Consider the following 26,683-nt stretch of genomic DNA (forward strand, 5'->3'; position numbering starts at 1 on the left):
TTGCATTTAAAAGTGTTTTAACTCCCCACAGCTTTCTATACAATTCAGAAATCATGTATATTTTTAAAGGTTACTAAATGTTCGTTAGAGGTGGGAATTTTATCCCCATAGCAATTTATATCAGTGAATAACCCTTAAAGTGTAAGCATAATGATTGCCTTTAAAGTGAGTCTATTAAGAGAGTCAGAAAAGTCGGGAAAAAATAACAATATCTGGAGTCAGAAAGCTTGGATCTGATTACCAATTCTACTGATTCTTTAACCCTATTTCCTTACCAATAAATAAAATGGGGCTAGTAAAAAAGCATACTTCAGAGAGGATAGTTGTGGTGAGGATACAGGGCATGACACAAGGAGCAGATTACTTATTTTAAACTCTGATCAACATTAATAAGGTAAATTATTTGAAACAAAACTAAAACAAAATGGCTATGGTTAAAAAACAAATCACAGCAGGATTTAAATATATCTAGTAATATGAGCAAACAGATTTGTGAAAAATATAAAGTAAGTATTGCTTTTAACTGAATATGCCACTAAATAGAGCTTTCTAGGACTTTTAAAAGATTTATTTATTTATTTGATAGAGACAGAAGGAGAGTGTGTACAGGTGGGGGGGGCAGAGGGAGAGAGAGAGCAGGGGAAGCAGACTCCGAGCTGAGCACAGAGCCTGAAGCAAACCAGGACTCCATCCCAAGACCCCGAGAACATGACCTGAGCCAAACCAAGAGACTAATGCTCAACCTACTGAGCCACCCAGGCGTTCCTCTAGGACTTTTAAAATGTAACCATGTTTATGAAATAAAATTAAAACGATCTGCAATTTATATAAATTGCCTCTTTCATATTGCTAGGTCAGAAATCTCTGACACCCTCCTGCCCATATTCAAATCAGCCCACCACTGCCCAGTTGTTCACTTCTGAGCAATAACGCTCTCATCTGTGAGACAGGGGATGACACCAACTTCCCGGTGCTGTTGTAATATCTAAATTACAATGCTATGAAGATGTCACACAGAAAATCTGTACTATAAAGGATCAATACATGTCTACCATAATCTTGACAGCATAGTCAGTCATGAACACTACATTGTCAAGTCATCTGGTGTCGCTTTTTAGAAGGGCACTAATCCCATCATGAGGGCCCCACCCTCATAACCTCCACTAACCTAGTTACCTACCAAAGGCCTAACACAGTAGTGGATTAGGGCTTCCACAGATGAATCTGGGCACAGTGGGACAAAATTGAATGTACAGCAGCAGCTGGCACTGGACTGGTCCTGAAAATGGGCAGCAGGGGGGCAACTGTTTTATAACCCTAACCAGAGCTAATACACCTTCATAATCTGGGATAAACAGAAAAGAAGACAAAAGATGCGTGGAGAAGGACTTTAACTATATTCCTGAGAATAAGGTGGGAGGAATAAACAAACATAAAAGAGTCTTTTCTGGGGCAACAGTTGCCTTCTACTTTTCCCTTGTGGAAAAGAGATGAGATAATGCTGGATAAATTTAAAATAATGTTCGTATATGATCATGCCTCTTTTTAACACAGCCATCCTACTGCAGAGGCTATGTACCTTAACATGATGAAAAAGTAATCACACTGTTGATTATGAACAATCTATATGAAATGTAAAAAATTAACCTTCTGAGAAATTATAACAATTTGTTATTGAAGACGTGTATGTAAATCTTTCCACCTGTGTTACTTTTTTATACAGGCCAAACTTAGCAGGAATCTCTAATTATTTTAACAGTGGGATGGCTTAACAAGGGTGTTGCTGACCCACAAACGCAATTCGATTCTCAGCATGACTGCAAGAATGACAATTTACAACCTCCAGCAACAAGTAACTAGGAATATTAAGGTCTTATTAATTTACACAATGGAGAGCACATTGCTCCTAGATTAGTCAGAGCAACAGAAAAGGAACATTTGAGGACCCTTGTGTTAATACAATACTTATTACGTGGTGCTGGATTTGGAACACCAACGTTAGGATGGATACTAACAGCTCTGAAGCATTTACACTTACCTGTGGTCAAGGCAACTGTTAAAACCGTTCTGCTCATACCAGAGAAGGATTTCACCTAAATAAGCAGCCTGAATTAAAAATCAAGCCACAAGGCATATACCTAAGTTAAAATGGTATTTACTAAAAAAATTTTTAAGAAGGGTATTGACTACTTTACATATAGATAACTCTCATAGACAAGATGCTGACTGAGAGAAACAAGACATAAAAGAAAATACAATGTGTGATTCCAACTACATGAAGTTCAAGAACAGGCAGAACGCATCTATGGCGATAGGCGTCAGATGGTAGTTAATTTCAGTGGCAGTACTGATTGGGAGAGTGCGTGAGGGGGCCTTCGAGACGGAGCCTCCATCTTAATCCGAGGGGTGAGAACATGAGTGTGTGCATATGGAAAAAGTCTCTGAGCCCTACATATTCATGCATTTCACTATCTGTGTGATATACTTCAATTAAAATGGAAAAAAAAACGGATTTACACCATTAGATAACTACCTAACAAAAACGAGTAACAGATCAATAGTACTAGATAACGATCTAATAAATACACAATAATCTTTATCGTTAGTAAAACGAAATTTCCAACTGTAACTTTAGTGAGAACCAAGCGTGCACCCACTTAGGATGTTTTAAAACCCATCTCCTTCCAGCACAGCCTTCCACACTTTACATTTCAGTGTGGCTGCAACTCCTAATCCTCCTGCCAGATTCCTGCAGAAGCCAGGCTATTGATAAAACAATTGCTGCGCCTGTAAAGAGTTTTATTTGCTCTGGTTCCCCATCAGCTTAATACAAAGAAGAAAATATACTTGAAAAGGATCAAGTTCTATAAATAGGACTAAATGATTATGGAGTAGGCATCTTTATAATTGTGTTTTTACCTTTTTTTCCCAGTTGTTTCTCAAGGAGTACAGCTGAAATTGAACCATAAAGCTTAGCTTGACAGAAAGGCATTAGCCTACCACACTAAACCACAAAGATAGGAGAGACAGTTATTTATGAAGAAACACTGTTTGCTATTATCCTTCTGAGAGTCTACAAAGGGGCTAAATATTGATGTATTTCCAAGTCACCTTTCCCCCACTTCTTGTATTAACAAGCTGGAGTATGTTTTAGATGCTCCTAATTTGTCAAGATCAGGTGAGCAGAACTGTTGTACAGAGCACACCGCTCTCATTCCTACAAGGGCTCTGTAACCCTGCAGGTTATTAATAATTCATGGGTCTTTCTTGGTTCACAACAGGGGCATTACTCAGAGGGCATCACTCTTACTGAAAGAAGTTAACGGCAATGGGCAGACAAACAACACACAAGTCAAACAAGAAGAAGTCCCCTATGAATCTGTGGACATTTAAGACCCATTCAAGAGCTCCAATTGCTATAGCCACCCCTGCCCACCACCAAAAAAAGAAAATGCTCAGCATTCTTCACCTATATTTATACTGCCTGTTGGGCTCAATCTGACCATTTTTAGAACTATATCAGCTGTGTTAACTCAATTCTTTTCAAATCACTTCACTCTATTGTATGTTGAAACAGCCAGTGCTACTGGGTGTGACTGTGCTATGTCCACTGAGTTAGTTTCTACAAACTAACCTTTTGGCAAGAATATGACATCCACCATAACACTGGAACTTTGGGGCTCCACATTATTTATTCATTAAGGAAATACAAAGGATCCCAATGTCTTATGATTGCAAACAAACAAGTCCCCAGGAAAAGAAACCATCTTTTACTGCCCTGCTCCATATGTTTAGCCCCCTGGGTATAATGTAGACCAATACTCTATAAAATCCATCTAAAATAACGGGAGTTATGGTCTCCGAAACCTAAAGGGAGAATCAGGCTAAAGTTTAAGACAGTAGAACAGGGCAAAGCCTGAGCTTGTGACTGCATGTCCTGCTTGAAGGCATCTCAAAAATAAGACAAAACAAAAAACCGAAACAAAATACTGCTAGGCCAAACATGCACATGGGGGTGTGGTCTTGAATTTTAGCATGGCTCAAATCAGAAGAAGATTCAGATGAGGATGTATTATTCCTTCCTCTAAATGGAAGACATTCTTGTTGGTTAAATCAGAGCATTCATTTTTTTTCTTGAAGATGTATTTGAGGAAATACACTTGATATTGTTTAGAATGTAAGACAAATTAGGTTTCAAGCAAAGCTTGAACTTTCTGAATATCAGTAAAAAGCAACCTTGCTCTAAGAATAATAATACCTAAAATTGATGGACTGCTTACTATGTGTGCCAGGTACCATTCTAAGCACTTTGCATAGATGAACACATTTCTAATGCTCACAACAACTCTACAGTCTAGGTACTATTATTACCTCCATTTCACAGATGGAAAACTAAGCAGACATAGAATGGCTAAGTAACCTGACCACAGACACACAGCTAGTAAACAATGAGGCTGCTATTCAAACCTAAGCCATCTTTCCTCAGAGCCCGCACTCACACACTGCTATGCCTCTTAGCTAAAAGCACTATCCATGTACTCCCTGGGAAAGGATCATCAAGGGAAGGGAAATGCTTTCATTCATTAGCAAGACTGAATCAATTTGGGGGGTGGGAGGGAGGAATGCCTTACATTTATTCCATATAAAATAAATAGAAATTTATCACCAAAATCACTACAAAAATGACAACTTGCTCAGGACTAAGCAAGAAAAGGCTTTTAGACAATCTGTAAATGAATAAAATTCTTGGTAATAATAATTAATAGATATCAAATCAAATCAGTAAAAATTTGATACTACAACCATATATTGCTTTTGTCCCTTACTTGAAATCGACGTCTTTGGAATCTGTGGCACAAATATGAGTCTAACTATGTCCAATCAGATGTTCATCTTTATTTCTTCTTTTACTAATGGAATGCCCCAGGACAGAATAAGTAGAGAAATTACACGACCTTTGAAAAACACTTGCTTTTTTTTTAATCGATAATTACAAATTTTAAATTCTACTGATTTGATGGGTACCAAATACAATTGATAGACTTTTCTCTTGGCACTGAATATTAAGCCTTCATGTTGCAATGAATGATTTTAGTCATGAAGGATAAGATGTCCCAAAAAATTGAGTCTTTGGTAGCAATATTATAATCATTTACCTGGGGTGTGTCTTCCTGTTGACCTCTTTCAGAATAGAACTTCACCAGAATCAAAGTGAGTACATTATTTATTCTCCATATGTGGTAAGCACTAAATAATAGGGCATCTTTTCACATAGACACAAAAAGCTTCCTTTAGTAAAATCCCTTACTATATCTACAGATATAATTATAAATGTAAAGCTAAAGCATTTCAGATCATCATAAAAGTAAAAATATTTTTCTCAATTTGCACAAACTTAAATATGGAAGATTTTAGCACAAGATACTTCACTTTTTTCAGAGAATTAAAAATACATGTGACTATCTCATAATGGAAAGAGCTACAGGCATGTTGCGTAACAGATGAGTGCCTGAAAATGTCAACTTTTTGTATAATTTCAAGAGTATGTCCCAAAGGAAAAAAAAAAAGCGTAACCTCAAAATTTCAAGGTAATAACAGTTGATATGATCAAACGCAAGGTTCCCCCAAACAGTCTATCCCATTAGATAACCCAAGAACAAAGCATTTATAGTTAGAGAAGTTTGAATAACACTTGAAGAATCAAAACATGTTTATCCTATTAAGGGCTCTGAGAAGTCTGCTTAAAAAAGTCAACTTTCTTAACCCCATGTTTCGGAAGTTCAGTTGACCTATATAACCTTTTTATCAAACCATTAAAAGTTCTAAAAACCAGTGATTCACTGAACACATTTGAAGAAATGCATTTAACGCTTTCCAGTTAACAAAGTACTTCTACATGCATTATTCTCACTTAAGTCTTAATTCAAAGCCAGTTTGTTTGTTTGTTTGTTTGTTTTTTCAGGAAAAAAGTTCTACCAAATTACCAATAAGAAATGAATCCAACCTCTACTGCTCTAGTCAATACCACTAAAAGGCAATGGAAAGGAGGGTAGCCCCATGTCCCGGAAGCAGCAGGAGCCTTGGGCACCCTGACAGGGAAAAGACAAACATACCATGCAAATACTTCGGACGTTCCCAATTTTCTACAGTTGTACCCCCTCCTTGCTGGGCTCATGAGGACACAGGTTGTAGCAATTTTTTAAAGGCCATGTGTGTCTATATGCACAAATCACAAAAACCTACCGCTTCTTCAGGGGTAGATAAGATACCTGAGTTACGAACCCGTACTCAGAGACTGCTGCGGCTGCTTCAACTGAAGTCATTGTGTCAGCTCCAGCGAAGAATGCAGAGCAGATTCTATGCAGAAATCCCATTAACGAGAAGTGACGGCCGGAAAGGGTGAATGCACAACCTGTGTACTGACAAATGTCAGTAGCAGGTACAGGAAGGCCGGACACAGGCACTGGTCCCACAGACCGAGCTCACACATCTAAAGGCAGCGCTTTCAGAGCTGCTGTGGTTGTTTCTTTTTTAATCATAAAACACAGTAAGAAGTACATTTTGCATCGCAACCTGACATACACATGCATTCACAAGTACTTAAATGAAACTACAATTTCGTGAAGCCATACAGACCTTTCTAGAGGAGGAGTTCTCTCCTTTCTATTCTGTTCCATTAAAAACTAAAAACCAGCCATAACTTGCTAAATTAGCTTCTTGCACCACTGTCGGCTTACTAGCCATATTTTGTATAGTTCTGTGCTGAAGGACTCGAGAAAGCCAGCACGGTCGGAACACCCAGCAGCCGAGAAATCACTGCCACTGCCTCAGACAGAGACAGGCTGTGTTCTGGCTCCCATCACCTACAGTAAATGCTGCAGCCATCCAGGTGAGTCACGGGAGACCTCAGGGATCAGGGCAGCATCTACTGGCTCAGGACTGGGCCATCCCTGCAGGCACCCTCCTCTGACTGCGTTCAGGGAGCTTCCTTACTCCAGACAGGTCCAGCTTTCCTCGGTGATTGGGAAGTTACACGTTGCATGACACGCAGGGGACAGTAAACCAGACACAAACATAAGCTTGAGGATGGAAGACTGAAGAGGAAATCCAGAAACGTGCACAGCTCTGAAAAAGCCTACTCTCCTCTCCTTTTCTCCACCATGTCCCCCGCAAGTCCGAGTCTCCGCCATCCCTAACACACCAAGGCCAGCCCGTGAACGCCCTCCTCCACCTCTGCGGACACCAGCCCCACGGGCGGCTCAGGACTCAGCTCTCCCTTCTTTCTCCAGACTCCGATTCTGTGAGATAGGGCCCACTCTCAGTCCATACTTCCTATCTCCCTTCCTGGTTTTTAATTTCCTCCACAAAACTATCAATATGTACCATATTATGTATTTTATAATTTGATCCTATAGCTCTTTGAGGGAAAGGATCTGTTTTTGTTTCATTCACTTGTATCAGCGCTTGGCACACTGCAGGCACACAGTATCTATTGAGAGAGAAAGACGGAGAGGTGGAAGAGAAGTGGGGGAGGAAGAGGACACAAATACAGCGCCGATCTACCATCTTTGATCCCTTAAAGATATGCTCCCTGGTCTAGGCACTTACCTGAACTTCGTACTTCTACAGAATTGGAACAGGAACTGGTTTCCCAGAAATCTCCAGAGGCCACGGTAACACTTCCTCAGCCAAGCTACAAGGAGAGCTACAGAGAGCTGTGGAAAGCTACAGCTTCAGTTAAATTTCGGAATTCCGTAACCTTGCCCTCCTCTCCCATGTCAGTAATACAGCAGGACTAGATTACTGCAAGAAATGTTTGTTATTTAGCAAAACAGAAGTAGCCAGGCCAAGATGGAAGATGCAAAGGAAAACTGAAGGAAACAAGATAACACCATGGAAAAGGTAAGAAACCCAATTCACGGACATGGTTTTCTCGAGGCATAAAATTGCAAAATGTGAGAGAAGTCTTAGAAATGATGCAGTCATTCCTCCTCACTTTATAAAACAGAAAACCAAGGCCCAGAGATTTATACATAGCTAACCCCGAAATGGGCACCTATTATAGAAATTTTGAGGGCGTCTCCCTCGAAGGCACCCGTGAGTGGCAATGGAAGTACCTGTCTTGTCATCATTTTGAGGCGATAAAGCTAAGCAATGGTGCTTGCTCTAGCCCCTCACCCCACCTTCCACTGCAGCATCACTACAGTTCTTTGCTCCGAGTCCTGCCCCGACTCTGGCTTCAGGTTGAGGGCACAGAAGGATCCATGTGCTCAGCCAAGGAAATGAGTGTCCAGTTATAAAGACTTTATTGTTACTGGTTTCCTGGTGCCTGAAGTCCAGACCGAGTCTACGAACTGTACCGTATCAGCCCTTAAACCTGGGACTCTGGTTCCAGCTACAGTCTGAGCCATCAGCCACGTGCCTGTGTTGCATATTCCCAGGTTTCTACCCCTTTCTGATCATGGCTGCTGTTTTCAAGACCTCTTCCAGACAGTCGAACTCCGATTTCCCTGCCCCGTACATTAGCACAGACTGTGCTATGCCGTGTAACTTAGCAAGCCTCGGGTATTTGAGTCCTGCAAACTCTCAGATAAAAGACTGGCCCTTTACTTGCTCCTGGGATATGACCTCTGAGCCCTTGAAATATGAAAAGTGTCTTTTAATACCCTGGAGTATTGAGCCACACCACACAGTTTATGCTAGCAATGTGATTTTCAGTAAACATCCATCTTTGTTCAGCGAGGCTGTGGACCATGCTATCAGTTTGACCTCTGGAGAGCCCGGAGACAGAGTAATCAAGGTCAGCCACTCTGTGACCCCTGCCTACCAAACTCCTGGACACCGAGCTCGCTAAGCCTCTCTGATTGACCATAATCCACACACGTTGTCACAGATCCTTGCTGGGAGAATGAGGCACATTCATAACCCACTGGGAGAAGACAACTGGAGGGTTGCTCACGGTCTCACCTGTACTCCTCCCGATGTTCCTTTTGGTCATTTCAATCTGTATCTGTCACTGTAATAAACCATAACTGTGAGTATAACAGCTTTTCTGAGTTATGTGAGTACTTCAGGCAAATAACTAAAACTGGGGGTGGTCTTGGGGACCCCAGGCATAAACTAGATTCTCTTTTCCCACAAGTATCTCAATCAGCCTTATTATCCAATTCCTTGGTCATGACCACTCTCTGTTCAGATATCCATAACCACTGAACCTCTTAAGTTTAATCAACTTCGGGTCTCGGTGGAAATAAGTGCACAGAAAGAATAAGCTCATATAATTTGTATCGGGGAAAAAAAAATAAGCAGCAACTTTTGAAATGTAAACCAATTACAGAAACCAATTTAAAATGAGTAAAACTGACGAACTGCAAACTAGATCATTTTCTGCTTATTTACCTGATGACTATTTTTCAGGTAAGAGATTAATGTGCCTCATAAATTCAACCCTATAAGATTTATGTGCCCCACAAGGTCCTGCCTAGAGCAGCCATCTTGCCTTTCTCTCTGACCCATCTTGTCTTATCCACGGCCTTAAAGCATCTGTCTCTAACAGCGCACCCTCCCTCACTAGAGATAAGGAGCTAAGGTATCCAAACATCCATCACGGACCTGTAAGAATCAAAGAGGCACATTGTTAGTTGTGCTTCTGGCAATGAAGGACACTGACAGTTTGTCTGTGGGTTTTTCTCTTCACGTGGTTTTAGGCTGACAGTGCGCAGCTGTACCAAAGCTGTCCCTAACAGATGTGAGGAGAGGAACAGCACCCGACGTGATCAGCATCTCTGACAGTCCCTTCCCCAACCGTATTAAAGGCACCCAACTTGGAAAGAGAGATTTGTCCAACCATCAGACTTCACTCTTACTGGTTCAGTGTTCCAAAATTCATTGTTTACTTATACCAAAGTATCAGACACCAATAGCTGGTTTTGCTTCAAGGAAACTTTGGTTATTGATGCACAGATCCCTCAAAATAGTCAAAATCACCCTCAAAATCACCACCCTGGATCTCAGAACTCTTAGCGCCTAATAAAGTTTAATTGCAGCTATTTTAAAAGAGCTATTTGAAGAGATACAAAGTGACTAAAGGAATCAAACAAGAAGCAGATGGGGGGGGGAATGAGGCAACTCAAACTGCACGTGAATTTCAATGAGACACGGATGTTACTGAGTATACTCCACCCCCCACCCTACAAAACCACGTCTGTTGACCTCATGCAGCTCCAGGGATAACTACCGGAGAAACCAGTGTTTGTAGATGGAGGAGTTCTAGGAGGCACTTCTGTCGATGGCTGTAATCAGCAGGTTGATCCTGACAGCTTTTCTCATTCTCCGTGCCAGAGATAAGGGTGATAATCCCAGCAATCAGCAGAAGAAGAGACCTTCCACGCAGAACCAGAGAGGAACAATAAGCATGCTTGATGGACGGTTTCACAGGCCTTGGAAACCTGCCTGTTTGCACAAGTGCCCCTAGAGGCAAGTGAGCAGATGGGCACCTCTGAGCTTTGAGAATCCTTTAAAGTTACTCAAAATTAAACTGTATCACTCCTCCAAGAATTTATAGTCCTGGAAGGGTTCGCTGCTCTGTGAATAACCTAAGAACATACTGAAAACCTGCACTCACGTCAAATTAGGTTAAACTTTAACCTTTCGTCCTTGAAAAAAAAAATCAGTATCTGATACAGAATTATTTATCTTGACTTGAATTTAACTGCATTTAATGATACCTTTTATGAAATGTAATAATACATTCCATGTTAAACAGTTGTGAAGTTTTCCAAAATGGGTCCAAAGCAGGTTTTATCTTAAATGGGAAGCTTTAGTCCCAAAGGAATGGTCCTTATCTGGATTTCTGTCAGGCCTACATTCATTTTTATAACCAACAAATAAAATGTAGTGCCACAATAATAAGTGAATAAAGCTGTGGTTGGGCTTTTCAGAATGCTTTCTGGCTCTAAATGCTAGTAACTGTCAGGATGCGCTGAGCACGTCCACACCCAGCTCTCACACCTCAAGTCAGTGTCATCTGCAGACAGAAATGAGAAGAAATTGAACATATTTTATGGCTGTTCTGCTTGAGGGAAGAAGAATAAAGTAAATCAATATTTCTTGTCATTTCCTGAAAATACTGTATTCTCCAAGACACTTAGCCAGCATTTGCCTATTTAAGCAAGGACAAAAACATAAAAAGAAAGTTTTTAACTCAGAAAATTAGCACGTCAATATTTCTGGGTCACAGAAATTGAAGTCATATCAAGCATTACTTTAAAATCTAAGCTAAATACACTCTCAGGGTTGGTTGCTCTCAGTAATGGTAACTATCATTAAGAAAATCTAAAATTTAAGGAATAAAAAGTCATATTTAACACCCTGTTATTGTTACTGAAATATTACTAAATTTATAGCCCATTTAAAAATGCCAAGACTTGATTTCTTTTGTAAAATTAGATCTGCAAAAACTTTCTATAACTTTACTCATACAGTTATGTATCTCCCCACTCACTGCTCCATCAATTCAACAGGAAATGTTTTCATAAAACTCTACTGTTTGATGTTATTTCTGACCTTTGGGAGTGGGTATGTCTCCATTCCCTAGCCATGTCATTCATACATTTAAAGAGGACAATGTAAAAGTGGGGTTCAGAGAGACTCCCAGTGATTTTTCACAATTTAGGAAATTAATTCTGAACCAGAAAATATAATTGGCTGCAGGTTGGAAAACACAAGTTATAACTATATAAACAGGCTCCTAGCACTATTTAGAAATATTAAAAAACATTACTAGTAATATATGGTATAACTGGAAGTACATGGAGTTTAGAGTCAGAGAAACTAGAGTCCAAATCTTGCCTAACCTAATAACTCCTGTTGGACAGTTTTGACCTCTCTGAGCCTAATGTTAATTTTTTTTTTAAAGATTTTTTTTTTTTATTTATTTGACAGACAGAGATCACAAGTAGGCAGAGAGGCAGACAGAGAGAGAGAGAGGAGGAAGCAGGCTTCCCGCCAAGCAGAGAGCCCGATGTGGGGCTCGATCCCAGGACCCTGAGATCATGACCTGAGCCAAAGGCAGAGGCCTTAACCCACTGAGCCACCCAGGCGCCCCAATGTTAATTTTTATACAATGGGAACATGCAGAATGTTATAGCTGTTCTGAAGTTTAAATGAGCATCTCCCTACATGCAGTGTCTGATGCAAGGTGTTCAGTAAATGTTAGTCTTTTCTACAAATAAACTTACTACAGAAAACACACTGAAGAAAGAGAAGGATGGGGGGAGAGAGAGACTGGTAGAGAGCAAAAATAAAATAAAGACAAAAGATAGTGCAGTAGCAATGACTGCTAAATATTATGAAAACAAATAAAAACTGAAAAAAAAAACCACACAGTTAAGAAGCTAGATCATTAAAATCTTAGTTTTTGAGGCCAAGGAGTTCAATTCTAAATCCTAAGAGAGATGTGGAAAGGCCATCTCACAAGACAAGAAGAAAAGCAAGTTCAAACACTGTTTTGCTTATAGGTTTCCTCTTGAAGCTTGATTTAAAAGTTTGTAGAGGTGTGCCTGGGTGGCTCAGTCAGCAAGCATCTGCCTCTGGCTCAGGTCTGATCCCGGGATCTTGGAATTAAGCCTCACATCAGGCTCCCTGCTCATCACGAAGCCTGCTTCTCCCTCTCCCACTCTCCCCTGCTTGCGTTTTTTCTCTCGCTCTCTCTCTCTCTGCACCAAATAAAATCTTAAAAAAGAAAAAAAAAAAGTTGGTGGACCTTTTCCTATGCCCTAACTAGGCTCAACAGCTGGGAAGAGAAAAGCCATTTGGAAAAGCATCCATTTGTTTGTGGGAAATTAGACACTGGATTCACTGAGTTGTTCATTCAAAGAATCTGTGATAGGAAGGACTTCAAAAGAGCAAATTTTAAGCAAATCCCTGAGATTACATTATTCCATCCATAAATATTTCAGAATGAAATGAAATATTTAGGTAAGGACTAAAAGTTAAGGACAAAAAGGTAAAGTAAAGGTAAGGTAAAGGACTAAGGGTAAAAGGTAAGATAAGGTAAGGACTAAAAGGTAAGGACTCTTTTAAAGTATACAAAAATATCATTAACACACCAAAACCTTAATAATACTTCCTTAATATCAAATTAATATTCAAATATGTTCTACCGCCTCATAATTATTTTTTAATTTAATTTAATTTTATTTTATTTTATTTTATTTTATTTTCAGTGTTCCAAAATTCATTAATTGTTCAGTTCAAAATCCGTATGTTTGCTTCCAAATAGTCTAGGTGTGGGGGAGGGGGGTGAGGTACAAACTGAGGAGGTCCAAGCTGGATGGACAGCACAGGGGAGTTCATTATGCCATTCTCCCTACTTCTGCATAACCCTCATACTTTTGATAATAAAAATGTTTTACATTTTCTATAACAGGAAATTAAATACAAACATCAACAGCAGAAACAGGAAACTAGAAGCACCAGTGTTTTTGATGTATGCAATGGCAGCAAAAAGATGGGAAGCATCTGTTCAAGCAACAGTGTAAGGCTTTTGTTGAAGTTCAATGCAAACCTATTGAGAAACTTCAAAAGCTACTAAGGAATCAATTCTTATGAATCAATTTTTGCATATCGACCCCTTTTTAGTAGATTGTCAATAATGTGACGATACCATTTCTTGAGGGAGGGGTGCTTGTTAAAAATAAAAATCCCCAGTCCCTTTTCGTTTCCTCTTCTATGTTCTGTTGGATAAATGATGCTCGCACACCCAGAACAGGAAGAAACACACAGTTGAGGATGGGAAGTCATGAAGCATGAGTCATGAAGATGCAGAGATGACAGCACATACTTTCCCAAGCTGTCTCATCTGTGCTTAGGAATGGCCATCACAGGAAACTCTGGGGAATCTGTTTAGATTTACACGTTAAGAAAAAGCCTGTGCTGGCATTTTAAGGAAGGTTTTCCTCCTCCCTGCCTGAATATTTTAGCAGATGTGATGGTAGGTTCTAGAAGAGGATCAGCACATATAAAGCACCAGTAACTATGTTAAATCCTGCTGGTTGCCTAGTCCCTATCTCTTTTCCCTTTCTTCTTGCTAACAGAACCCTAATATCATCACGGGGTGTGGGGTGACAATGCACCTAGATTTTTAAAACTATATTTTCCATCCAAGGTTGGCCAGGCAACATCGTCCTTATTACTGAGATGTAAGTGGAAGTCACTGATGGACTGTGGGGAAAGCCTTTTAAAAGGGGAGAGATGAGCTGGTTTGCTACTTTTTGCTGTTAAGTCCTTTGTTCCTCTCTTCCTGCCTGTAATTCTAAGTGATGGCTGGAGTTCCAGAACCATCACTTAAGCATGAGGACCCCAGGCAACCCCTAAAGACCTTGGCTCACAAAGCCAAAGAGCCTCATTTTCTGGCTCCCCTGGCAAGAAAGACTGAAAGTTTCTTCCCATGTGCGCTAAGCATCCAGGTCTTGTACTTGGCCCCAGGCCACAAGCTTCTGAGATTGGAACGGACTTCTAGAGCCTCCTATTTCCTCCTTCTCCAAGGCAGTGTGCACTAGCCACCAGTCCTTCTGCCTCTCTTCATTCTTCAATACCTCCAGACAGTTGTTTCTGTATTATGTCCAGCTCTTTTCTTTTAGGGGGGAGGGAATTCCAGGAGGGCTTTAGTCCCTCATACTTGAAGCAGAATACCTTAAATTTTACTCCTATCTAAGCCCCAAGGAACGGCTAGAATCTATACAATGTATAGGTGGATTCTTGATCAGAGAGAGAGTGGTACTTATAAACCACACCCAGTGATGGCATTCAAAAACCATGAGCTCTTCATTGTCCATTAAAAGAATTTTGTTAATCATTTTACAAATATTATTAAATCACTCCATGAATGGAAAGGATTAGGTACTAGGTATACACATAATCACCGGAATAGAAACAAGGCTACAGGGGTCTTATATGTCAATATGTTTCAAATCATTATGCATATATTTTTTTAAGATTTTATTTATTTATTTGAGAGAGAGAAAATGAGTAAGAGAGCACGAGAAGAGAGAGGTCAGCTGGAGAAGCAGACTCCCTGCTGATACATAAGTACCAAGTAACAAGCAAAGAATGGAGAAGATACTAAAAAATCCTTGCCTTTTTAGAATGTTATTGGAGAGTGGGGGGAAAATGAAGGAAAAATCAACTGAAATCAATATACAATCAAATGCAGAAATAGAAAAAATATGTGCCAAAAAATCTGCCATATTATGACAAAATGTTCAAATTACATAACTGAATCAACTCTTTCTAGATAATTGATGAAACTAAATAACATCTCATTAAATAACATCTACTAATAACATCTAGTAACTCACTAAATAACATTAAGTAACATCTCACTAAATAACATCTAGTAAGCTGGGGAACATGATTAGTAAATACAGAACACTAGAGATCACCAATCAGGTAAGCTTACTGCAGTAACATAAATAAGACATGTATTCTAATGTATCATCTATTCCTTGTCTATTTCTTCCTATGTTTTACGTTCAAGCATCCTATATGAACTAAAAGCTAATTTTAAGAATAAAAATTACTCCAATGTTTTAAGTCTAAGTAACTAGAAGAATGATAAAGTCACTAATAAAAATAAGTTGGGAGAAACTGATTTGGGAAGAAGAAAAAGAGATGACAAGTTATGTTTTGAGTATGTTTGATTTGCAAAAATAGCAGACAATCGTGATTGTGTCCACAATTTTTGTACTTGACTATTCATATCTGAACTCCACCCACTTCTTCATTTGGAGGCCCTCAGCACGACTGTACCATTTAGCTTCATTGATGGCAAATTTAGGATCATAACATCAAACTACAGGATTATATTTTGAGAACGAAGTGGCATAATTCAAGTTAAACACCCAGTAAAGAGTATGTATTAGTTAATATCTTTCCCTTTCTTCCTTCTTCCTAGCCTGTCTTTCCGAAACCCACTTTGATTCTGTATGAATTTCTACTTCAAACTGACCCATTCCCTAACCATCCTTCAGCATCATTTACTCTATCAGTCACACATCCTTTACCCTTATTCTTCCTATTCCTCTCAATTTTACAAATGCTATATACATTCTTCAAGGTCCAAGTCATCTTTTGATGAGTAAACAATCACTCCGATCTATACCGCTTTTCCTGTGCCAGATGCCTCATGGCCTGTGCTGCTAGTAACCGTTTTACATACTTATGACTTGTCTCTCCAACGAAACAAGATTCCAAACAGCAGAATCTGTAGTAAAACTGCTTTCATTTGTAAGGCCTGGAGTCTGGCCCTCCGTGGAGATCTGGACAAGCTTGCTGAATAAAGGAATCAGTGAAGCCGACCACTAAAATCCAAGGACTAATACCAATTCAGATATACCCAGTGAAGTTCAACTTACATCATTTTTATTGGTGAGCGTATCAAAATCAAATCTAATTATAACTGAAATTAAAAAAAAAAAAGCTATTTGTTTGGCCTAAAAAGCAATGTTTTGAAAAGATACCGTAAAAAGAGACTTTTATAAAAGAACTTATACTACAATATTTAACACTTGCACAAAAAGGCAAGAATTAAAAATGGAAAGGGACTTTTATCAGAATCTTGACAGAATCACAAATAAGGGTTTACGTAATTTATAAGTAATTTTTAAAATCAGAGATGTATTTTTAAAAATCAACTCATTACAGCAGCACTAGAATTAAACCTACTACAAGAGTAATTTATTTACTTATTTATTTATTTATTTTAATTAATTTATTTGTCAGAGAGAGAGGGAGAAAGAGAAGGCATGAACAGGGAGAACAGCAGGGAGAGAGAGAAGCAGGTTCCTCACTGAACAAGGCACCCGATGTGGGACTCCATCCCAGGACCCTGGGATCACGACCTGAGCCAAAGGCAGATGATTAACAGACTGAGCCACCCACGTGTCCCAAGAGTACCTTATTTAAACTAAACGTGACGAAAAACATTCAGCATATGCAAAAGTCTAGCACACCTCCATCATTTACCTAGGGCTTAACATAATGTATAAAGACAGCCTGGAAGGTGAAGGATAAACAAACAAGGGATAAACAAACAAGTTTGGAGGGGTTTTGTTTTGCTTTGTTTCTTGTTTTTTGTTTCTTAGTTCAGTGCACAACCAGACTCAACATCACTTCAAACATCAGAATCAGTTCAAATGTTATCACTGGTATTTGGGGTTAGCAAAATTACAGCTTTAGAACCCTGTTCTTCCTTATCTCCAGACAGAAAAACACACCACAAAATAAAACCCACAGAAGCACATGACTACATGTGGGAAACTGTTTCGTTTGTAATTAATTTCTATGTATATTCTATGAAATGAAGTGCTTAAAAATCAAACCATATTATAATGTCTTTGTAAAACTAGGTATCTTCCACAAATTGATGTGTCTTTAAAATAACTGAAAATAACCTTGATGATTGCTCTGCAAGGTCAAGAAATTAGTAAACAGCTTACAGAACTGAAATTTTATACAGTAACAGTTATGGCTGCGTATTAATGAACTTCAAGCACTACACACTTGGCAGGATGTTGAGATCAATGTTTCCAAATACCTGCCATGATAGATTGATTCTCTGGTTATTTAAAGTCACTGCTTTGTGAGTAACTTCAAGTAGTTAAGCAACAAAATCTATCTATTTAGAAAAAATTCATATTCTATTTCCTCCATAGATGGTCATTGTAAAGAAGCATAAACAACCCTAATTCTCAGCTGATAATATGCAGAGAGAACATATACACAAAGGAGGCTTCATTTAGATAAAACGACAAAGAAAAGTACCATTTCCTGATTTTTTTTTTCCCTTAGCCCTCCCCACCTACCACCTTGATTCTGGAAACGGCAGAATAAATTAAAGCTCTTTTCTTCTACATCAACTCCTTTGTCCTCTCAAGGTTGCCTTAATCATATTCATCTCTTAAAATGAAGTAAGAAACATTTCAAAAGCGGTATTCACATTAAATCAACTTTCTGATTGGTGCATTGCAGGAATAAAGCAGTGTAATCACATCTTAAATTGGTTTACAGCAGGCTGTCTACCTTATCCTGGTTCTCAGGATTGATGAAATGAATAGTTTTAAAATAGCACTTTTTGAAATGACTGAGAATTAATAGTGCATAATTATCTCAGTGTTGACAAGTGAGAGATGTTTAACTCCTTAAATGAGCTTTCCTAATGAATCAGTGTCAGAGAAAGGCTTCATTGCCTGTACCTTGTTGATTGATATCTAAGGGGATTGATTTAACCATAAAGACATACTAAAAGCCAATTTTAAAAATCATTTATGTAAAAACTAAATGACCCAACTTTCACTGGCTATTGAAAGATTTACTTAAGATTTTACTGTAAGTTTCAATAATATTCTAGGTATTGGACTACCAGGAAAATTACATCTTATCTGTCTACTTGGAACTCTTCAAGCTTTCCATACAGCTTCAGCAAAACAGATTTTAGTATTAGACTGCCAAGGGCCTAAAATAAAAAAGGTAAACATTAAAAACTACTGAAAGGAAGCTTTGTGCAGTGGCAGTATCGTAGCCAATGAGGTTTATCCAAGGCGCGATTATTGCTAATTGAAAAACTACTGAAAGGAAAAGTAGTACAGAGATTGTTTCTGACCTTTCTATTTGAGGATCCTAGTGAAGGACAACTACAATAAATATAAATAAATAAATCTCCATGGGGTTTTTTTCCATTTTTTTAAATTAAAAAAAATATATGTAAAAAATTCGTAAGAATGTTATCTTTACCATGTTGAACTTTTAACGTTGTCTAGTCATCCCTTTTCTCTAATTCATGTTAACTACTAACTACAGCATTCAATTCTGTGTCTTAAACACTGTGGGGAAAAACAAACATATTCCTAAACACCTGGAAGAGAGAAACAGGAACACCGTCCCAGCAACAGATATGCAGACGAACATAATACAAACCAGCTCTGATTTACTCTTTATTTTTCCATATCCTTCACATATGCCAACTGTGTAGCTTAAGTATGTGTCAGGCGCTGGGCAAAGAACAGTCTAGTCTTCAAGACCTCCAAAGAGGTAGAGAACATCTCCCCACTTTGCAGAAGAGGCCAAGACTATGGAGGCGAGGCTCCTGCCCGAGTCACAGAAGGGGTAGTGGGTGGAGCCTGACCTTGAACTAAGGAGGCCACAACGCAGAATCCACACACAGTGCCGTGGGAAAATATTCGCCACTTAGATTATCCTTACGGGACCGCGGATATTTCAGCCGTCAGTAAAGCGTGGTGCTCTGAGAGGATGCTCAGCTACTCCCTCACAGATTCATGACACTGGAGAGGCAACTGGATGTCAGCGTTCTCCCACAGGCGGGGATGCAGTGGCTCACAGGGACAGGGCCCTCCAGTCTGGAAGCCACAGATGGCGCTGGGATGAAGGGGGGATTGCTCTGTTATTAAATGCCTTATAGAAGAGGCCTGGGGATAGGTAAGTTTGGGGTACAAATTAACGTCTTTGACCTAGTGACCTCCTTAATTAGAGTAAGAGGGCCAGTCTGAAGAGCTTCAACAGTCTGAAACAGCGAGAGCAGAGTGTGAAGACGACGTCAGCCCAAATTACTAGTTGGCTCTGCCTGGGCACACGGAGCCCAGTGCCCCCCCTCTCCCCCCCACACACACACATAGGCCACAGGAGGTCATATTCAGAATATCCGCCTGGGAGGCGCTCTCGAAGCAGGAGAGCTGGGCTCTTGTCTCATGGAGTGGAAGGATGAACTTCACAAAGGAGAGTAAGAAAAGCGATAGTTTTATGGAGCAAGGATACAGGAAAAGCTCTCAGGAGTGACGCGGATCCCAACAAGTTGCCAATGTGGGCCTCCAATGACAATCTTTTATTTAGAACAGACCAGGGAGCTTGTGGCCTTAACATTCTTGGGACATCCTGGTTTGAGTAAGGACTGGTGATTACATCTTTAACGGCTTATTTCTTTGGTCATAAGTGACCGTCATAAAAAAAAAAAAAAGAGAGACACACACACCCCAACACCTAAGGCAGGGTGACCTGGTTTATTCCCTCATCTCTGGTTTCCTCACACCTCTGCATCTTGAGGATTTCTGTGAGCCTCACCACAGAGCCCCCTACCTATCTCTCCCTAACCTAGCCCTGCCTACCCCTTACTCACTCTGGAGAAACAAACACCTTAACATTCTTTTAGGGAACCAAGGCCTCTGTACCAGCACTCCTCCCCATGTACAAACTCTGCCACTTCTCCCCCCAGACTCCTACACTATACATCAGGAAGGAAACTAGATCTTTACTAGCCAAATTCCCAGCTTCAGTCTTCTATCTTAGGTTTCCAATAACATAATTAAGATATATGAATGCCTCAGACCATTCTAGACCCATTAGTCAAATTGAAACTGTACATCAAAGCTCACTGGACTATTTTGCTAAACTGACACCTTAAAATGTTTTAAGAGAAATGCATTCGGAGGTCCAAATGTGTGGGTTAAACATGACTTCTTAAAGCATAATCGGCTAAGAAATTGCCAATGTTGATTTATAAATATTCATGATAAATATAAATGTGTACTAAAGAGAAAAGGTTGGGCTTCCTCATCTGCATGTAGGGATTATGAGAATTATTTCTTGAGGAATATTAAATTAGTTACTGCATATGAATGGGCCTGGTAGGATCTAGCATCAGCAGGTACTCAAAGGTGGTCACGTTTGAATTGTAAAACAAAAGGAGTTCACACTATATTTATATTTTAAAAAATGCACAAGAAAAACAGTACTTGCATTATCAGCTTTAAGCTACCTCAAATAATTTTATCACATTTACCAAGTGCATAGAGATTTATATTGAAAAATAAAAACATACCAAGAACTGCAGAGTTTCAAAGGTAAAAATGTACTTCACATATTACTTTGTAGGTAATGTTCCTTTTTTTGCTTTTAATTTGCTATCATTAGCACAAAAATCAAAATGTTAAAATGAGACTTTTCTAAGAAGTTCTAGAAATTGGTCCTTCTAACTCTTTTAATGTCTATGATGGACACCCTCCATACACAGCATAAGCCCGTGAAATGGCTGGCAAGCCTTAACAGGGTGCTTACAGTGGGACGTGGGGTGCCTCTAGTGTATAGAAAAATGGGGATTTAAGGTCAGTTACCTCTTCACACAGTTTCCTGCCCTGACCAGCCCTTCAGGTGTTGTCCCTGAAAAATCTCTTTGCTCCCTCAGGAGAACATGATTTTAGAAACAGCTATAAGGCAATATCACTTAGCACCTATAATTTTGTAGCTGTAAATTTAAGACTGTGGGCCCAGTCCAAATATTCCGGGCCTGAAACCCCACTGTTTTCATCAAAAGTGCCTTCAATTAAGTGGAACCTAGTAGCGCTACTTCTTTAAGGAGACCCGTTCCCAGCATAAAATCTAGATATCCTTATCTATGAACCGACATTTAGTGAGCAGTATCAGGCCTGGATGTGGCAAAACACTGGCTTTTTTCAACTCTTTCCTCAAAATAATGAGATTTAGAGAACAGCTGTCAGTCATGGAAAGCCATCCTCAAACATTGTAGGATGCCTTGAAACCTGGTTCTCAAAGAAAATCAAAAATTAAAATAACACGTTTAACAGCTTATAAAGTTTAAAAGATCTTATCTGCTCTGAGACACAAAAAGAATCAAATTATTTCCTCAGCCAGGCAAAACTCAGGTTCCATTTGTAAGTCCTACTCCGTAACCCTCAGTCTGCCCTGTTGGAAGGTAATTATCAGGGCCAGAGGGATCGTCCCCACTGCTCCTCAGAAGTGAACACAGGGAGCTAAATTAAGGTACTCAGAGGTAAACTCAGAGGTTGTGCTGAGCTTAGCTGTTTGACTCCTGTGGATTCTAGAGCAGAACGCTAACCACTCACACTTCCTCAGAGGAGGGACAGAAATGGAGCAGCAGAAACACGGCTTCTCAATCATCCCCTCCAGCTCCTGCTAATCAACGGGAGTCACACAGCTACAACCTGAAGCAATGGTCTTAAAATGCAAGTTTTAATGTTATTTCATTGTAGTGTCCTTGTACCAAAATGCCTTTATTATGTAGTTTCCATTTTACCTGTACATTTAAAAAAAAAAAAAAGGCAAAAGAGACCACAGCAGGAAAGCTACCATTGTGAGAAGAAGGACATAAAACTCAAGCAATGAATTAAAGAGGCAAATGAAGGAACTCTTTTCCTTTATTAGAAATAGAAGAAACAGATTGTGCTAATCTCCCTAGGGCCAACAGCCGCCCTGCGTGGAACTCAGCCAGCTTCAGTCAGAAAGCTCACTTAGGAATTCTGCTCTGTGAAAAGAGGAAGCCAGATGGGCTATTTACTTGCAACAAGATAATTCTGGAGGAAATTGTTATAAGTCACAGAAACTTTTTAGCTTCATCTGCTATTTTAGCCTCTAAACTGATTCACCAAGAGGGGTGAGGGTGCTGTTAGGAAGGAGAGGAGAAACCTGGGGAGGGAACGGAGGGATCTAGGCAGGTGCAGTGCAAATCCTGGTCAGCAGATGCCTCCAGGCCTCCCAGCCCGGGCTGGATCCACTCCCCCCAGGCCACCCACCACCCCCTGCACTTCTGTTTCCTCCTGGGTATCCTGGGGACCATTCAGTGTCCCAGGAGGTTGGGAAGATTAAATGGCCTGATGAGGGTACAGCACTTAAAACACAACACACAACATGAGCTCCCAATCACCACAGGGCACCTATTTTTATCCCTGTCATTTTCTCTTCTATTTGCAAAATGTAAAGAGAATCCATCATTCACACACACACACACACACACACACACACACACACCGAAATTCTCAATACAGCAAGAGCTAAACGTTATATTAATCTATTGATCCTACTTGATAGAACTTATATATGTGAAAACAAATTATTTTATTTTGCTATCACAGAGAAAAATAATCCAAATAATATTATCCTTGGGTCAAGAATTTAAAAGTGATTTTTTTAAAGATTTTATTTATTTATTTGATAGAGACAGAGGTCACAAGTAGGCAGAGAGGCAGGCAAAGAGAGGGGAGGGGTAAGCAGGCTCCCCGCGGAGCAGAGAGCCCGATGCGGGGCTCAATCCCAGGACCCTGAGACCATGACCTGAGCCGGAGGCAGAGGCTTAACCAACTGAGCCACCCAGGCGCCCCTCAAAGCGATTTTTCTACATAAAAATTATTTCAAGAAAAATAGCCATGTAATTAATACAAAGGAGTTCATTTATCAGAAGTTTCTGATAAATATAAAAGACACTTCCTAACTCGGGAAGCAAAATTTTCCCTATCCAGCTGCAAATACTGGCTATCAGGACAAAAGTCAAGATAAGCCTGATACACATATACTACAGAAAATGAATCCAGCAGCCTCACTTTTTGGATATACAACATATAAATATTACTTATTAAGCAAAACTAAAAGAACTCAAGGTAAGTTATGGGATCATTAGGCATCCAAGTTAACCTACTTTTCTTTTCTTTTTTTTTTTTTTTTCTTTTTTCAGCGTAACAGTATTCATTATTTTTACACCACACCCAGTGCTCCATGCAATACGTGCCCTCTCCAATACTCACCACCTGGATCCCCCAACCTCCCATACCCCACCCCTTCAAAACCCTCAGATTGTTTTTCAGAGTCCATGGTCTCTCATGGTTCACCTCCCCTTCCAATTTCCCTCAACTCCCTTCTCCTCTCCATCTCCCCTTGTCCTCCATGCTATTTGTTATGCTCCACAAATAAGTGAAACCATATGATAATTGACTCTCTCTGCTTGACTTATTTCACTCAGCATAATCTCTTCCAGTCCCGTCCATGTTGCACAAAAGTTGGGTATTCATCCTTTCTGATGGAGACATCATACTCCATAGTGTATATGGACCACATCTTCCTTATCCATTCGTCCGTTGAAAGGCCTCTTGGTTCTTTCCACAGTTTGGCAACCGTGGCCATTGCTGCTATAAACATTAGGGTACAGATGGCCCTTCTTTTCACTACATCTGTATCTTTGGGGTCAATACCCAGTAGTGCAATGGCAGGGTCATAGGGAAGCTCTATTTTTAATTTCTTGAGGAATCTCCACACTGTTCTCCAAAGAGGCGGCACCAACTTGCATCCCCACCAACAGTGTAAGAGGGTTCCCCTTTCTCCACATCCTCTCCAACACATGTTGTTTCCTGTCTTGCTAATTTTGGCCATTCTAACTAGTGTAAGGTGGTATCTCAATGTGGTTTTAATTTGAATCTCCCTGATGGCTAGTGATGATGAACATTTTTTCATGTGTCTGATAGCCATTTGTATGTCTTCATTGAAGAAGTGTCTGTTCATATCTTCGGCCCATTTTTTGATATGATTGTCTGTTTTGTGTGTGTTGAGTTTCAGGAGTTCTTTATAGATCCTGGATATCAACCTTTCTCTTACACCGTACACAAAGATAAACTCAAAATGGATAAAAGATCTCAACGTGAGACAGGAATCCATCAGAATCCTAGAGAAGAACATAGGCAGTAACCTCTTCGATATCAGCCACAGCAACTTCTTTCGAGATATGTCTCCAAAGGCAAAGGAAACAAAAGCGAAGATGAACTTTTGGGACTTCATCAAGATCAAAAGCTTCTGCACAGCAAAGGAAACAGTCAAAAAAACAAAGAGGCAACCCACGGAATGGGAGAAGATATTTGCAAATGACAGTACAGACAAAAGGTTGATATCCAGGATCTACTTTTCTTTTTTTATACTTGTAATACTGCTCAGGGATAACTGATAGCTCTCAGAGAATCTGAGTCACTCTCAACAAAGCAATACATAATGTTCAGCCTACTTATATACCTTGGCAGGAGAAAGGAAGACATTTTTAGAAAGATTATTCAACATGAAGTACTAAAATAAAAATATTTTAGTTTTGCATGGTTATCTGAATTGATTTTGAGGCAATCATAGATATTTGATTTCACATTAAAGAAATGGCATCACTGGGCGCCTGGGTGGCTCAGTGGGTTAAGCCGCTGCCTTCGGCTCAGGTCATGATCTCAGGGTCCTGGGATCGAGTCCCACATCGGGCTCTCTGCTCAGCAGGGAGCCTGCTTCTCTCTCTCTGCCTGCCTGCCTCTCTGTCTACTTGTGATCTCTCTCTGTCAAATAAATAAATAAAATCTTTAAAAAAAAAAAAAAAAAAAAAAAGAAATGGCATCACTATTTTTTGTAATACGTTCTCTTTCTAAAAGGGAAGATATCCCCAAAAAATAATTAAATTTTCAAAATGTATTTATGGGTTCAGATAAGACAAAAACAAAAGCAAACAGCTTTTAAAAACTAGAAACTCTAAAAAATATATATTACTGTATTTAATTTTTTACATTCTTGGTGACTCAATCCACTGCACCATGAGAAAATTGAATCAGTGTTTATGGCATGAACATTTGAGAAAATACACAACACACACACACACACACGAAACTTACAGATTTTATGCCCTAATTAAGACCAGAAAATAAACTGAAAAGAGTCTGCAAGGAAAGATAAAAGAAGTGGAAATCATATCTTTAATTTAATTATCCTTTATAAAGTTAATATAAAATAAAATTTCCAAAAGTACTAGAGAAAAGCAAATAACAAAGCAAGACAATTTTACATTTCAGTAAATTGGAAATGGGCAAGAGAGCTGATTTCCTTAGAAACAACCAAATTGGACTTCAAGGCACTATCTAAACAGTGATGAAATATTAAATATGAAATTGTCACCTTTCTCTCTATACCCAGAATCTCCGCCGACTTCGATAGTATCTATTATTTCACTAACCCTAAAGCCAAAAATCTAACAGCCTTTGCCACGGGTCTAACTCCATTCTGGACAGAAATAACAATGCCTGCCTGCTCTGATAGTGCATCAAGGAGAAGCTAAAAAGCGATGTGCCTTGCTGGGAAAGCAGGCTTCCTTGGGCCTCCTGCATCCTGCATGTCTTACTGAGCAGGTCAAGACTACAAAGAAGTTCTGACTGCTGCTTACCAGGGCCTATTTCTCAGAACTGCTTTTGCAGATACGAGATAAGGCAACCTGGCCCCCTAGACAACGAACAGTTTTGGTCACTGCTTGCTGTAAAACCAGTGAATCCCCCTCACAGAGTCTCCGCTGCAATGCAAACTCATTGTATACAGCATCCGTCTAGACCACGGGATTTGGGGGAACAGCAAATGACACCAGTATGCTGATACTCGTGCTGCTGGTTTTACCTTAGTGATAGAATCCCTGGTCTCTGGCCATAAGTCTTATGTCTCGGCCTGCAACCACGAAATAGTACTGTCTAAATTAACAGCTTGTCAGTAGGGAACATCAAATCCCAAATATGCCCAGACCAGAGAGTTAGGGCAAAGGGAGGAATGCTGACAGAAACATGGCTTTCTGAAAGGAACAGGGATCACAAGTTCGACTTGGGGATATGGAAAAACATTCCAGCATCTATGAGGGAATGCTCTCACCAAAGTGAAGAGCGGGGGACTAAGGGTCCCCACTGTCCTGATCATTAATGAGGCTCAGAGAAGAAAGGAAGGATTGAGACAAGTTACAGCAATGGTACCTTGGTTGTTGCTCATTCATTCTCCATGCAGGGGAGGAAAGGGGGTTATTGTGAAATGGGGG

General features: G+C 39.7%; 1 protein-coding gene and 1 non-coding gene across 2 annotated transcripts in view; one reads left to right on the forward strand and one right to left on the reverse strand.

Annotated features, from left to right (window-relative positions):
* The window catches only part of PRKN (parkin RBR E3 ubiquitin protein ligase), a 1,289,523-nt gene that overhangs the window by 1,244,223 nt on the left and 18,617 nt on the right, over nucleotides 1-26,683 (reverse strand). The gene's annotated exons all lie outside the window — the stretch shown is intronic.
* Nucleotides 18,555-18,689, forward strand: LOC116854985. Its single transcript, XR_004380262.1, has one exon. It is a non-coding gene; the product is annotated as a U4 spliceosomal RNA (small nuclear RNA).

The sequence above is a fragment of the Lontra canadensis genome, unplaced genomic scaffold (genome assembly GCF_010015895.1).
Source record: "Lontra canadensis isolate GAN:19392208 unplaced genomic scaffold, GSC_riverotter_1.0 scaffold97, whole genome shotgun sequence".
NCBI lineage: Eukaryota > Metazoa > Chordata > Mammalia > Carnivora > Mustelidae > Lontra > Lontra canadensis.